Raw genomic sequence first — 15,689 nt, forward strand, 5'->3', positions numbered from 1 at the left:
AAAAACATTTAGACACTTATTTACCCATTTATTCTTCCATCAACCTTTAGATATACATATATAAAACATATTTATTTTTCAGAAAGACTCACATTCACTGGATGATGTCATCAGTGATGTAATTTGAGATGTAATCAGTGATGTCATTGACCATGTCATGAGGGATGTAATATTTGACGTCATCAGCAGTGCATTGCGGGCGCGCAAGTTATAGTTAGCTGAACTAACTATAACTGGGGAATTTCAATGGTTTTGTATGAGTGAAATGTCCAGCTAACTATAACATGTGTGAAACCTATGTTCTTTTCAGTGAATTTGCAAGATTTTTTAAATGCTAATTCCTAACTATAACTTGGCTGAAACCTATGTTTTTTTCAGTGAATATATATATATATATATATATATATATATATATATATATATATATATATATATATATATATATATATATATATATATATATATATATATATATATATATATATATTCAATCCAAACAGGTAGCCTTAACAGAAGCACTGCCACACGAAGTTTTTCAATGAGCATGTTTATTTGAATCCATTTCACTGCTCGCTTCCCAGCAGATTTCAGAGTCTCCTTCGAACATAAAAGCCTGACGTGTTTCAGGGATGACCCTTTCCTCAGAGGCAATGTTCGTGAAGGTCAATCAAACAGTTTCTGGTAGTGTCTACTCAAGTGGCTCTCACCTGCCTCTATGGGCGTGTCTCAGGCGCACTGCATCCTGGGCTTTGTAGTACACTGTCCTTTAACCCACAGTGGGGCTGCTTCTTCAACCTTACAATTTGAAACCAATGTTCTCCCAGTGGAGCGAGGAGGGCACTGCAACCTGACTGGAAGCGCACTTGCAGCAGTAAATTTGTGTCCAAGGCAGCACCACCTGCGTTGGCGCTGCGCCTGCCTTCGTTCCATGACTGCAAGCTCCAACCAAAAGCCTGCATGGACCCTCATTCAAGGTAGGACTTGCTTCCCGACTGGGCAACAGCCGAAAATATTCAATCCAAACAGGTAGCCTCAACAGAAGCACTGCCACACAAAGTTTTTCAATGAGCACGTTTATTTGAATCCATTTCACTGCTCGCTTCCCAGCAGATTTCAGAGTCTCCTTCGAACATAAAAGCCTGACGCGTTTCAGGGATGACCCTTTCCTCAGAGGCAATGTTCGTGAAGGTCAATCAAACAGTTTCTGGTAGTGTCTACTCAAATAGCTCTCATATATATATATAAGTTTCATTAGGAAGAGCAGTTTTGTTTCGCTAAAATCTTTGGTGCAGTTTCACAGAACAGTTTTTTTTTTTGAAGTTCATCAACCTTGGTACATTCATGAAAAGGCTTCAACAGATACATCAAGCAAAGGGGGAAGGGGTGTCCCTAAACATTGATTTCTTGTGTTAATTCCCATTGGAAACTGTGCTTTCCAATACAAAACAATGACTGAACTGAATCACACCAAAAGTGCCAGAAAGGTAGAGCTTTCTCAGAAAGTGTGCTTTTGTGATTTGGTATGAATGAGTTCAGCCGTTTTTAAGAAATTGGCATTTAAAAGGTGCACAGGGTGGACTTGACGAGGCTAAAAAGATAGGTAAATCTGGATGAATCATCTAGCAGGGGTTCGACGTTATGAAAAAAAAAAAAAAAAAAATGCTTTCTAATTTGTCAAGGGAGTGCGCAGAAGCTGCTGAGCATGGCGAAACTCTGAATTCGCAAGGCCTGGTGGTCCAGGGAGTGGCACAGGTCCGACTCCAAGAGCTCATAGCCACAGCCAAAACACCAGTTCAGAGATCTCAGTGAATTGGGTTTGGATTGGAGCTTGGTCACTAGTGGGAGTGCTTACTTATGAAGCTGCACCTAAAGCGCAAGGCCTTGATTAACAGGTCCAGCGGTGAAGGTGCTGTTATAGGGCCTGGACATAGATAAACCAGAGCTTGCACCCTAACAATGCATTGCCCATTATATCACACAACATAATTGATTAACTATCAAATGACATTATCAATAGCATCACTGATGACATCTTAAAAAAAACAAAGATGGAGGATTACATTTTTGTAATTCTGTTGTTTAGGTAAGAAAACTATTGTTTACTGAATGTATAGAATGGTTGCCCTGTAATAGAAAAGTTCCAACTAAGTGCTTCTTACAAACAAAAGCCATTTGTATAGGGTAAATGCAAATACAAGACACATCATTACATCACCATCTATCCACGTATCTCCTTTAGCTTTGTTAGTATTAGGACTGACACAGACACGAATTACAGGACTCTACAATTCAAGAAATAATGGAATAGTGTATTAGGATTCATGGAAAGATATTTGAAGAGATAACAGGCTAAGGCAATCTTATTTAAATGAGATGCATTATTAATAAATGGTCACAATGCCTTGGGAGAAAAAAATGGTAAGAGCAAGTAGTATAATGGAATCAAAGAAATGAACACATTGAATGGAAACAGCAGAGAGTAGTCAGGTAGTGTCAATAGATTTGTTTTGCAGGTAAGGGGAGTCCTATTAGATTTTCTTTTCTGAAGTGCTTCTGTTAGCATTCTATCTTCCCTATCTGAATTCCATCGAGACTGAATATTCATTAAATGTTTAACAAAGAGGCAGAAGATACTGCAGTTTATTTGCAGCCTGTATCTAAAGGGATTTATGTTAATGCTTCCTTTTGTTTCTTGCCATGTTTTTGATCCATCTTAGGAATGGAAATTTACAATTGTGTGTTTTCAATCAACGCCTGAGAGCCTAAGAGTGTCCTGAAATACCTACATTTACTTACTGTTCCAGACAGATGATTATATCCAGATATAAATAGAAAACGCTCATTTACACTGCTCTGAGTCCTCTTAAGCATTCGAGTGGCTCTGTGAAAGAAATGTCCTATTCATTCTATTGTGCGGTAAAACCGCATTACAGAGAGACCTTTTTCAGTTTTATCTCTTGACATGATCTGTTCCGAATACCTACGGATGCCAAATTAACAAACTTATTTTCATGTATATTAGCTACAACCACACCATCATTTTTTTTAAGAGCCTGTGCTTCTAAGTGAAAAATGATTAGTTATTTTTTGTTGCCACTGTGGTCATGTATGTCATGGAGAGATGCGAGGCACAGAAGCCAGAGTGGCTGACTATGGAGCGCAGGGTTCACGGTTCGATCGCTGGCGGTAGCTCAGCTCAGCACCATGGGGCATATTACCAAGCAATAGCGATAATTATCGCTATGCATGGTTAGCGGGTAAAATTATATCGCCGAGCACCAAGGATTTTTACCGCTGAGATAGCTTGATATTATCACGGTTTATCTCAAAAGCGGTAAAAATCCTGCGAAATGCAAGAATATCGCTGAAAAATCATGATCGTGACAATGCTCTTAGCCATGTTATCCACCTTCCATTGGATAACATGGTTAAGAACTTTTGGAGATATTCACGCTTAGCGCGAATATTTCCAAATAGCAGATAGAGATGTTTGTGACTGTTTCCAGTCGCTAACATCTTGGCACGCCCACCTTGCATGTCATTAGCGATAAATATCGCTGACATGCAAAGTGGGCCCCAAGATGATCGCTATCTCCTTAAAGCTGTCGCTAACTGGTGTTAGCGACAGCTAAGTAATAGGGCGATAAAATTATCGTCGCTTTAGCGGGAAAAATTCCCGCTAAAGCGGCGATAAGGCCCTTAGTATATGCACCCTTGTGACTCTGGGCAATAGCTCACTTAATCTCCCCGACTGCCCCCAGCACCTTGAAACCTTTAAGGGCGTGATGTATTTGTGCTTTACAAATATGAATTATTATTTTAAGAATCTGCAATAAGGAGTCACAGCTGTGTGGTACTGAAGCAGGGTATGATACATTGATTAGATACTTAATTTCAATGTGAACGCTCACAGGACTGATTCTTTTTAGAATAAGCTCAGCACAGCACCAAATTATTCTGAATACCACAGAAATAAAGGGAACGTTGATTTGAGGTAAACTCAGCACAACACTGAAAGAATGCCACATACAGGTAAGTTCAACAAATGTCATTCCTTACGACTGCTGGTTTCCCAAGTCAGGCAGCAAATGCCACACAAGGAACCCGGGGGCATATTAGCAAGACACCTTGTTAAAATTATCGGCGTTTTATCTGCAGGAAACTGCCGTTAAAACGGCGATAATGGGCTTGTTAATATGCGTTATAGAATTCCTATAAAATCCCAGGTTAGATGTCCTGCACATCTAACATAGGATTCTATAGAAATTCTATAACGCATATTAGCAAGCCCATTATCGCCGTTTTATAGGCAGTGTTCTGCCGATAAAACGGCGATAATTTTAATGAGGTTCCTTGCTAATATGCCCCCCTGTCATTAGCTTCCACCCAGAACATTCCAGTTTCCCACATTCCAATCCTCCCAGCAGAACCCAACCCGCCCCCGTTCTTATACAATGCGATGAACACAAATTAGAAAGCTAACTAAACATGCAGTGAAACATGAAACCTACCCCGACTCTTCCTCCCAACAACAAATAATCCCATTTATTTCTTTTACAATAGATAAAGAAGGCAAGAAATACATGTAGAGAAATAAAACATAAAAATAAAAAAATAGTATGGTACGTTTAAAAAAAGTAAGTGTACAGGTACATATCGGTGTCACTACGCATGTGCAAGTCAAAAGTTATTTGCAACCAGAAACTCACACCTTCTGACAGTTCCCATCACAAAGTCTTTTAACCTTGAAGGTTTATTCTTAATAATAATAATAATAATCTTTATTCGGTTTTTTAGCATTTGCAAAACCATAAAAGATATCACATAATACAGAATTAATAATTGGAATTATTTAAAAAGTACGATTTAGAATAGAAGTTTAAAAACGTTGCATTTTCAAATATGAATACAAATTAGTCCACTGTTTTACAAGTTGTTTCGATGCCTCATAATACACTTTAAGAAGTTTAAAACATGATAGACAGTACACTCAGAGTCCAAGGTTTGGAGAGCCAGCATGGCTGGTCGACATTGTCTGTGGCCCCATTTTTTAAGTAGGGGAATTAACCAAATTTTCCGATGGGGATGATAAAACTTACAGAACAGTACTGTGTGTATGGTGGACTGTCGGGAAAGGTCGTCGCATGGACATGGGTCTATCTGTACATTCCAATTGTTTTTATCAGGGAAAGTCACTAGCCTGAAAAAAAGATTCATTCTGAATCTTGTTAAGAGCATTTTCTCGTAAACTGTTAGCTCCATGGTCAGATATAACTGAATTCTCAAGGACTGCTGAGTCATAATTGCGTGGGTAACAGATTTTTTTGTGATCTGCGTAGTCAGTCTCAGTGATTCCAAATGGCCCAACGCAAGTTGTTTTAGTTCTTTTTTGGAAGTTTCTCTCAAGGTTTCTGGGGTGTAAAAGTACTTTTGTAGGCTCAAATCAGTAAAAAAGTGTCTAACATACGAGAGCCATGCGATTTTATGATTGTGGTCCAAATCCATAGTGTCCTGTAGGATACTTTTAGTCAGAGTGTTTTTTTCCGACAGCCAGGCTCGCCTCCAGAGCAGGAGAGGTTGAATTTTTATTAAGTCTTCAAAGTGAGGGATTCCCAGCTCTAAATGTGAGGCGTAGGTGGAAGTGCCTCTAGGAATTGAGAGAAGGAAACTGATGAAGATGTTCTCTTCTTTTTGTATTGAGCTGGAAGAAACGTGGCCCCAAGTCCCTGCTCCATATAATGCAATAGATTGGCATTTTGCGGCGTAGATCTGAAGCAGTTCTACTGGAGCTCTTTTTCCCAGTTTGTTAGAGAATTTTATCAGCGCCATGATTGCTCTTTTGAAGAGATGCCTCCTGGTCTCAACCGCCGCTTTCCAATTTAGGGCATCGTCGATCATGATGCCTAAGTACGGGTATTGTGAGGTCTTTTCAATTTTTTCACCATTCAGAAAGATCGACTTGGTTGGTTTTCTTGATCCTCCGGCTACCATAACAAACGTTTTTTTAATGTTGATACGCAGATCCAAAGCCCCCATGAAGTCTGCATATTTGGTTAGAGATTTCTGCAGTTCGTTGGGGGTACGAGCTAGAATGACTGCGTCGTCCGCATATAGGAGTGCGGGGATCGAGCAACCTTTTACACTGGGGAGGTCCCTCGCCCCTCGCAGCATAGACTCTTCTAGACCGTTTGTGTACAGAAAAGAGAAAGGGAGCAAGGACACACCCTTGCCTTACTCCCCGCTCTACCCTGAATGGTGCTGTCAGTTCTCCGTTTGTTCCGTATCTTACTCTCGCCGTGGCTTCACTGTATAGTTCCCTCAGAAAGTTCAGTAGGGGAGGGTCAACCCCCATTACGCTCAGCAGTGACCATAGCTTCGCATGCGAAACGCAGTCGAATGCGGAGGACAAGTCCACGTAGACCATGTAGATGGAGCCAGGTTTAGCGTGGATATATTTTGAAGTTAACAGACTTAAGTTTAGGGCCTGTTCAACTGTCCCGAAGCCCTCCCTAAACCCGAACTGTAAGTCCGAGAGGATGGTTTTATCTTCTACCCATTGCTGTAATTTTTCAAGGAGGACTCTTCCAACTACTTTTCCCAGAGAGTCTAGGAGCGAAATCGGTCGGTAGCACTTTGTGTCCTGACGGTCCCCCTTCTTGAAGATTGGGACCATAATTGAAGTGGACCATGACTCTAACAGGCCGAGTTCCATTGTGGCTAAACAGACTCTTGTCAGTATTGGAACCCATAAGTCTGGCAGGTGTTTGAACAAATCAACTGGAACCCCGTCAGGGCCAGGAGCTTTCCCGCTTTTACTTGAAGATAATGCCAATGCTAGGTCCTGCATGTCAAGGTCCATGGTTATTGGATAGGCAACTGAGGGGATGTTGGAGTGGGTTTCTTCGCTGTTTGATGTCAGTTTGAAGATTTCTGAGAAGTGGCTCACCCACGCATCCTCGTCGATGGCCACATCTATTTTTGGACCGGCAGAGTCTGCTAGCGCAGGTGATTTAACAATCTTCCAGAAGGTCTTACTATCTTTCAGGAGTGCGCTCTTGTGTAGGGCGTTCCACAGGGATAGTTTCAGTTCTTTTTTCCTCTCTTTTCTGGAAGTAATGTACACTCGTCGGAGGGCTTGGATCTCTGTTGCATCTCTATTTGGTTTTCCGAGAGCTTTCCTTAATTTAGTTTGTGCTTTTGTACAGTCTCGGTTAAACCAACCTGTGGAATTTATTTTGCTTTGTCTAGGTGTTTTAGTCAGCTGTTTTTTAACTTGCTCTATTATTATGCTGAAGTTTTCCAGAATTTGTTTTGGCTCTGCATAAGGGTCAAGGCAGGTCAGAAAGCTGTTGTAGGAGGATTCTACTAGCCGTTTTGTTAGTATGCTTGGGTCCACCTTTTCCCATTTTATGGTATAACCATTGTTTTTCCCCAGTTCCAGTCTGTTCTGCGCCAGCGTGTTTGCTATTGATGCCATCAGTGACCTTGGTTGATGGATATAGAAGCTCAGGCTTAAGGCAGAATGATCACTAAGATTATTTTCCAGAATTTTGAAATTTTTGGTATGGTCTTTTAAGCCTTCTGTCACAAGTACAAAGTCTACGGTGGTCGCATGGCCCCTTCCTCTATAGGTAGGTTCTAGTTTGTTATGACGCTGTTGTATAGGGTTCAGAATTTGTAGATCCAGATCAGCTAATGTTCTGTTCATGACAGTCCCCACTTCTGAGTGGGAAAAGTGTACCAGTGGGTTATCGTTTTCGTCCTTTATCCCACATGTGTCATTCAAGGGGCAAGGGTGTATATTAAAGTCTCCTCCCCAGATTATCTGCGGTGTTTCCTTTTTCTGTTTGGCGTGCCAATGATCGATTATTTTTGATTGGATTAGTGAAAGAACGTTCAAAAAGATGTTATCCTCTAAGTTGTTGTAGAGGTTTATTATTGTGAAGCAAAGTTTTTTCCCAATTGTAAGTGTGAGAATCTGGAAATATGGAGTTAGGTCTACCTTAGTAATCTTCAAGTCAGAAATTGTGTTAGCCAGGTGTGTTACCAGACCCCCTTTCGATCTACCTGCGATGCTGGGAAGAGCGGGGGATGAAAATGTCCTATAACCCGCAAGATGTAAAGGTGTCATTGTCCAGGTCTCTTGTAGACAAATGATTTGTGAGTCCTTCAAGAAACCAGCGGCCGAGCCGTCCTCTATTTTGTTTCGGAGGCCTGCCACATTCCAGAAGATAATGGGTAACGGTGAGAGTGCGTTGTCCAGAGGTGGCTTTTCCATTTGAGGGAGTTCTATTATAGGGTTAGTTGGGTCCTCAGTTGTTAGTGCTGACTCCGGGGAATTGCTTCTTTGTCAATCGACCATTTCCAGGCCGCTAAAACGATTCATTAATGGTATCCCTTGCCAGTTTTGCCCATTAGTGGGCTCTCTGTAGCTGGTGCCATATGGATTCTGCGGTGGTCTCTCCCACTGCTCCCAATTTCTAGATCTGTTATGTGGGCCCATGATCTGCCATGGGGCTTCTCTTTGCTGGTGGTTTTGGTTTGGTGGCCACCAAGGGTGGTCAGGCTCATTATTATTAATTTTGGACCCGCGACGTCTATCTCCCAGGGCTGTAGTATTGGTTTCCTCCAAATGCTATCGGTATCACGGGAATAGTTATTGTTGTGATATCGTTTTGGATAGAAGTATGACAAGGGTCTTGTGGCAATTCCCCCAGAGGTATTAAACTCCCAGGAGCAGATGTATTCTGCTATGGTTGGATCCTCGAACGTGATTACTACACAGTCACCCCAGATAGTTTTTTTTCTGTGTCCCACCCACGAGGTCCGGGAGGCTGAGGCTATTGTGCTTTTCCAGTGTTGGGGAACAGGGCGATTAGTGTTCAGCCAATACTGTACTTTATTCTTCAGTGACCAGTTGGGTTCAGCCCCCTCCCCAGTAAGTTCAGGGACCCCTGTCATGACCACTACGTATGGACATGCCGCGGGGGGCAGGTTCACAGAGGGTCTTTGGTCAGTAATTTCTCTCGGGGTTCCTTTTGTTTTTATTTGTTTTTTATTTGTTGTGGCAGGGGTTATGGAGGCAGGGGGGTTTGTCGTAACGGGGGTTTTAGAGGAAGGGGTATTTATGCTTGGGGTATTTACTATTGGTGTCGGAAGTGGGTTAGGTGGTGGAGGGATGGTCAAGGACTTGGGAGTGGTTTTTTGAACAGTGGGAGGATTTGGTACTATTGAAACCTTTACTGTAGGTTGTTTTTTGGTCTGTGGAGGAGGCAACGTTACCGATTTCTTGTTTGGGTGGGTTAAGGTCGAGGAATCTGAAGGAGGCTTTAGAGGGACTTGTGAGGGTATGGTTTTAGGAGGACTGGAGATTTTTGAAATTAGACTCTCGATGTTACTAAGTCTAGATTCTAAAGGGCGAATATAAGAGTTCAGCAGAGAAGCTATCTCCTTAATTAATCTGGCTGATTCTCTTTCTTTTCCTAGTTGTCGTGGGCTTTTTGGTGCCGGGATTGGGAAATCTTGAAGATCGTGTGGTAGATGATGTATCATTGCTATATTACTGGGCGGGGGGGCAGGGTGGAGGGGAAATACTGCTGGATTTGTGTCGCCTACCAAGACTATGAGGTCAGCCGTTTCGGTGTTTTCGGTGTGGTCTGGTTTTTTGCTAACATTTCTTTTTTTGATAGCTCCCTCCCTCCTCCCTCTCGTTTGCCTTACTTCTTCAGGGGTTGGGTCGGGGAAGATATCTGGGGTTTTTTCTAGGTCACTGTCCGAGAAAGCTACTGAGAGTTGGGTGGCAGAAAGGTCTACGTTGTTTGGGAGACTGAGTCTGTTCGCAGACACAGTCGTTGGGGTTGGCGTTGCCTGGGCGTCTGGGGTTCTTGCGGCAGCTAGTAGTCCCATTGATGAACGGCGTGCAATAGCGAGTTCAGTTGAGACTCTCCCCTCAATTAAGCTTATGCTTTGATCGATAAATGTGTTTGCTTTGGCGAGGAAATCGTCCATTGGACCAAGCAATTTATCTCCTATCCCATTTTTTTTGGCTTTTTTCTGTTTGTTAGATCGCGTATTCATTTTCCAATGGGTGGATTTGAGGGGATCAGAGCGTAATAAGTGCTTATGTGAAGATGGCCGTGATGGAGCAGTTAGGGGGTGGGCCGGACCGGACTCTCTCGTACTCGAACGGCCTCAAACGGCCCGCTCTTTGCCCGGTCTTCGCCCCGGTCTATGCCCCGCGCGCGTCCCGCGATGCGCGTAGCTGGGGTCCCTTTTACGTTGTGGTTAACTGTAGGGGCGTGGCACTGGGAGGGGGCGCGGCTCACGCGGGAAGAGGACCAGCTGGAGCTGTTGTATGCTGGTCCTCGCAGTCCCGGGGCCAGCGCCTCACCCTCCTCTGCGGCCACGAGGTCTCCTAGGGCTTCCCAGCAGATCAGCAGCACTGGCAGGCGTTGGTAGGCTACTCCTGTAGCAGAAAAGAGTCTTGAGAGGCTGTCAGGAACGCTGTCAAATTACGAGTCTTTAAGGGCGTCGCACAGATTCACAACCAATACTAGACTCACCTAGTGTGCGTTGAGTCACACCAAACGTATTGCAGACATATTCAGACATTGAATTCGGGATAACAGCCACAACCAAATTATTCCACACCATAACACTCTCCAACACCACTACATTGCCCCTGATTTCCTCAACGCAAATAGGAGAGGAAAAGCAAATTAGACTCTTGTGTACATAGCCAGATATTTTTGTTCTTACCCAGTCACCCACCTTGATAGAAAGTGTCTGCTATTTTTCTCTACAGTACTGTACTTACCTTGAATAGACTCCCTGATGTCAACAATACACTCCATTTTATCAGTGGTAACACACTTTCTACCCATCCATTCCCCGTTTAACTTTGAACCTGCTACTTTTTTTTCCCACCAAAGTGAAGAGCGATATTCCAGTCGTACTCGCCAACGGCAACTCATCAACACTGAAAGATTGCTACATACAAGTAAATTCAACACAGTTTATTCCTAACAACCGCTGATTCCCGAAGTCAGGCAGCAAATGCGCACAAGAAACCCTGTCGTCAGATTCCCAACAGAACATTCCAGTTCCTCACATTCCAATCCTCCCAGCATAACCCAGCAAGCACCAATACATAAGTCATCTGCAATTTTGAATGCCACAGTAATAAGGTGAATGCTCATTTAAGATAAGCTCAGTACTGACCAATACATGTCTCATCAGCAACTATGAACACCACAGTAATAAAATGAAAGTTCTCTTAAGGTAAGCACAGAAAAACAGCAGTTTATGACTCCAACTATTTTGCATACCACAGTAAAAAAAAAATCTTTTTAAGCTAAACTTAGCACAACTTCAGCACACAACTGATTAGCAATTTTGAGCCCCCTTCCATCACGATCCAACATGACACCAGCTCTTTCCCATGTTCCAAAGCCAGGGACCACGAGAGAGAATAGTAGTGCGGGCATACTTGATGATGTATCCCTTGTTCACTCTTTTTACCCACTGGACCGGCAAGCTTAATTGGAGATGGGCATTAGTCGAGCCAGGGGTAGGTCGCAGGCTGTCCACAGCGATCTTGAACTGTAAGGAATACGCTGACGGGTTTCGTATTTTGTGGGGGAATTCTCACCCATATGGTCAACGGCCACCCCATGGGTATTCAACCCTTCATTTAAACTGTTCCTTCTTCCTTTTTACCCTCCCCCAGGCGGGTCAACGCTCTTGTAGCTCAACTTCGCCTTTGTTCATGGAGTCTTAATCTCATCCATTTAGCAATAAGTCTGTATGCTAATTGCGCATGAGAGACTTGGTCATAGGTCTACGATCAGCATTTATAGTGCGGGCACCTCTTTGTATACTCCCTTCACTGTTACTGGTGCATTCATCTATCATTGTCGCAGCAACCATCTATTTTGAAATTCACATGTTGTGTACGAGTGGGTAATATTGACACTCACAACCTTTATGGATTCCACATGAGGTGCTTTTTCGCTTTATACCTCTCCAGTCTATCTGTGTGTGTGACCACTTGATGAAATGCCTTCCACAGTTATTGTCACTGTACAACCACTGCTATGACAATGTATGTATTTGTGATTATTGACGTACTGTTATATCCTTCGGGTACTGAATTCAAGCATGCAACTGCTTTGCATACCCATCTATACCAATACTGTCATTGAATACTGTTGCTGCTCTTCTTTTTTTCCCTTTCTTCTAGGTCAGTTGATTTATCGATTGCACTAAGGTATATCACATATGCTCATGCACTGGGAATGGCACAGCACTAGGTGACACATGTACCTATGATCATCCTCCCTTTGAGTAGTTTAGTTGTTAACACCATCGGTGCTGCAGCAATTCCCCCTCTGTGCTACTCATGATTTATTCCCATTGTTCATGACGAGCTCAGCTCGTCATGAGCACACGACCAGTGTACTGCATGACAAGCTGAGCTCGTCATGAGCATCGAAGGGGTTAAACATTTCACGGTCCTGACAAATTGCCTCGATCTTTTGTGACATTTCCTCAAAGAAACATGTTGACCAACGCTTGTGCTTAGAGCTAATGTGGACCATTATATCCACTCTGGCCTACATCTATTTTTAATATAACCAAGGGTTCCACACATTAAATATTGACTTGATTACCCTTCAAGGTATTTTTAACCCACCACCATACTCACTCACCACACCCTCACATCACATCTCATACTTTACTACGGCAGCTTAAAAGAACTCCGGCAAAGAACCCCCTGTGTGGCCAGTTAGGCATTGCAGCATCGGCCCAACGATGAGCTGCCCTATGATGAAGCATGCCATCCCTTGGGGTGTGTGAGGGCCCTTGCTCCTGAAGGATCAGATCCCTTAACTGGATCCCTCAGACTCTTCTGACCTTCCTCACTATCGCCTCAATGCATACCAGCTATTTTGAAGACCGCATTAAAAATTTGATTTCTCTTTTAATATAAGCTCAGCACCACACCAATACATGACTATTTATTTATTTATTTGTGTGTTTTATAAAGCACACAGTTGTACCAACGGGCGTCCCGGTGCTGGTAAAACTGGGGACAGTGAGGGTAGGAAAAGAAGAGAACATTATACGGAGAAAAGGGGGGTCTTTAGTGACTTTCGAAATGCCGCTTCAGTTTGACAGGCACGTAAAGTAACCAGAAGCTTGTTCCAGCACTGAGTGGCGCAAACCTCGAATGTTTTCCCTCCGGCACGAGTACGTTTGAATCTTGGGGTTTCCAGGAGAAGTAGCGAGTTAGAACGTAATGTCCTGGCCTTGACATACGGCCTCAGCGTGCTTTTCAAGTGGGCCGAGCCATTGCCCTTAGAAGCGCGAAAAGCCAGAGTCATGGCCTTAAATACACATCTCTTGGCAATAGGTAACCAATGCAGTTTTCGGAGGTGGGGAGAGATGTGATGTCTAACTGGAATTCTCTCCACCAGCCAAGCGGCAGCATTTTGGACAGTCTGTAATTTGTGGCAAAGGCCTGCTGTGATACCAAGATATAATGCATTGGCGTAGTCAAGGTGAGATGTTATCAATGCTTGTACCACAGTCTTACGGCAGTCTGCCAACAGGTAGTTGATGAGCCGGTTGATCGTCTTGATCTTAGCAAAACAAGATGCTGCTACTGTTTGGACCTGAGCATTAAAACTAAGATGATTGTCCCAACGCACTCCCAAGTTTCTCACCGAGTCTTTGGGCGTGGGGGCTTGGCTCAGGTCATCTGGCCACCACAGATTGGGGTCCAAAGGAGATGGTGAATTAAAAAACATGATCTCCGTATTTCCTGCATTGAGTCGGAGGGAGTTGGAGTCCATCCAACTGGAGATGTTTCTAAGACAGGATTTCAGCGGATCGAAGGCAGAGGCGGGGGGGGTCTCAAAGGTAAAAAGTAACAGAATGTCGTCAGCATAGGAGGTTGATTTAATCCCAGTTTGCGCAATCAGTTTAGCCAGGGGGGTGAAATAAACATTGAACAAAAGCGGGCTCAGGGATGAGCCCTGAGGAACTCCCCATTTGAGTGGTCTAGCGGAGGAGGTATATGGAGAGGTATATACCTGCTGTGTGTGGTCGCATAGGTAAGAAGAGAGCCACTTCAGAACCATTCCGCCTATACCTAGGTCCCCCAGCCTTCTCAGCAAGATCTTATGAGAGACGGTGTCAAATGCCGCTGAAAGATCTAGCAGCACTAACACCGCCCTCAACCCCAGGTCCAGCGACCATCTCACCGAGTCAGCCATTTCAACAAGGGCTGAATCCGTGCTGTGGCCCGACCGAAAGCCGTGCTGAGAGTCATGTAGGAGCCCATTGGATTCAATGTAATTCGCCAGCTGGGAGTGTACCAGTTTTTCCAGGATCTTAGCTGGGGCAGGCAGGAGAGAAATAGGCCTGTAGTTACTGGGGTTATCAGGGTCCAAATTGTTTTTTTTCAGTATGGGGATCAGGGAAGCGTGTTTCCATTTGGCAGGAAAGCAGCCCATTCTCAGGGATTCATTCCAGATTTGGTTCAAGTAGGGATTGTATTGTTTGGCTGGCCAAGGATCATTAGGCGAGCCAGACTTACATTTGAGTAGTTCTGCCATGGTGTCGGCTTCGGAAATGACAGCAAATTCTGTCAGAGTGGGGGACTGTAGCATGTAAGAGGTGGATTCCTATTTTGTATACCACAGTAATAAACTGAAAGCTCTTTTAAGATTAGCTCATCCTTTCACAAATACATGACTTATCAGGTATTTTGAATACCATAGTAGCCCACATACTGGCTATTTAAAGTCTACGTTCCTTTTATGGGTTACGGGTTTCTAGGAAGTCAAATACATTCCCAACTTGGGGGTTAGCATGCCACAATTGCAGTGTTAAAATTGATGCTTTTTTGTTGAACAAGCCTTTCGTTATGGCCATTGAATACACTCAGGGTCATGACAGAACCCCTGATTGGATGTAGTTCCCCTTTATCATTTCAACTGTATAAGAGAGGACAAGATGCAATGTTTGATTTTACAAACAACAACCTATATGGTGTGAGAAATAATCACCAAGATGCTGGTATGTTGGTCATAGTTCCCATGTGATGTTCTTTTTCCCAGCTAATTATGCCCTTCTCGTCAGCTAAAGATAGACCTGAAGTATACCTTGTTAGATATGCTTTTCTTGTACGATGCTCACTACATGTCTAACATTTGCAAAAAGAATCTTCGCTCCGGTTGTAAATTTAATTGAAATAGTATAACTGAGTTTCTTTCTAAAAACACAGACTGACCAGCATGGAGCTTCCTGGGGACATTACAAGCGTAATGTTGTCCTCTTATAGTTCTCATGAAGATGAATGAGGAGTATGCTGTAGAACAGTGATAACCAAATTACAGCCTGGAGGGCGCATGCGGCGCAGCTGAGCTTTACATGCGGCCCCCTTGTGAACACCACATAAGCACTGAGCTGCTATTTACTCAACTCAGCACTAACAACGAAAAAAATATGTTAATTCAACAGGAAATTTATTTCAAGGTTAATTGAAGTTAAAGAAAGGAAATAACTAGGGTGTCCTGCACCACTTAACTTCACCTTAGTACATCAGAATATATCAGTGCATTGAGAAAACATTTATTTTCTAAAAGTAATAGTTTTCAAAGATGAAATTAGAAACATTAATT

The 15,689-nt window shown here is 43.2% G+C and overlaps 1 protein-coding gene across 11 annotated transcripts in view; it reads right to left on the minus strand.

Moving 5' to 3' along the window:
* Nucleotides 1-15,689, minus strand: part of DAB1 (DAB adaptor protein 1) — a 1,411,149-nt gene that overhangs the window by 986,774 nt on the left and 408,686 nt on the right. The gene's annotated exons all lie outside the window — the stretch shown is intronic.

The sequence above is a fragment of the Lissotriton vulgaris genome, chromosome 1_1 (genome assembly GCF_964263255.1).
Source record: "Lissotriton vulgaris chromosome 1_1, aLisVul1.2, whole genome shotgun sequence".
NCBI classification, from domain to species: Eukaryota; Metazoa; Chordata; class Amphibia; order Caudata; family Salamandridae; genus Lissotriton; species Lissotriton vulgaris.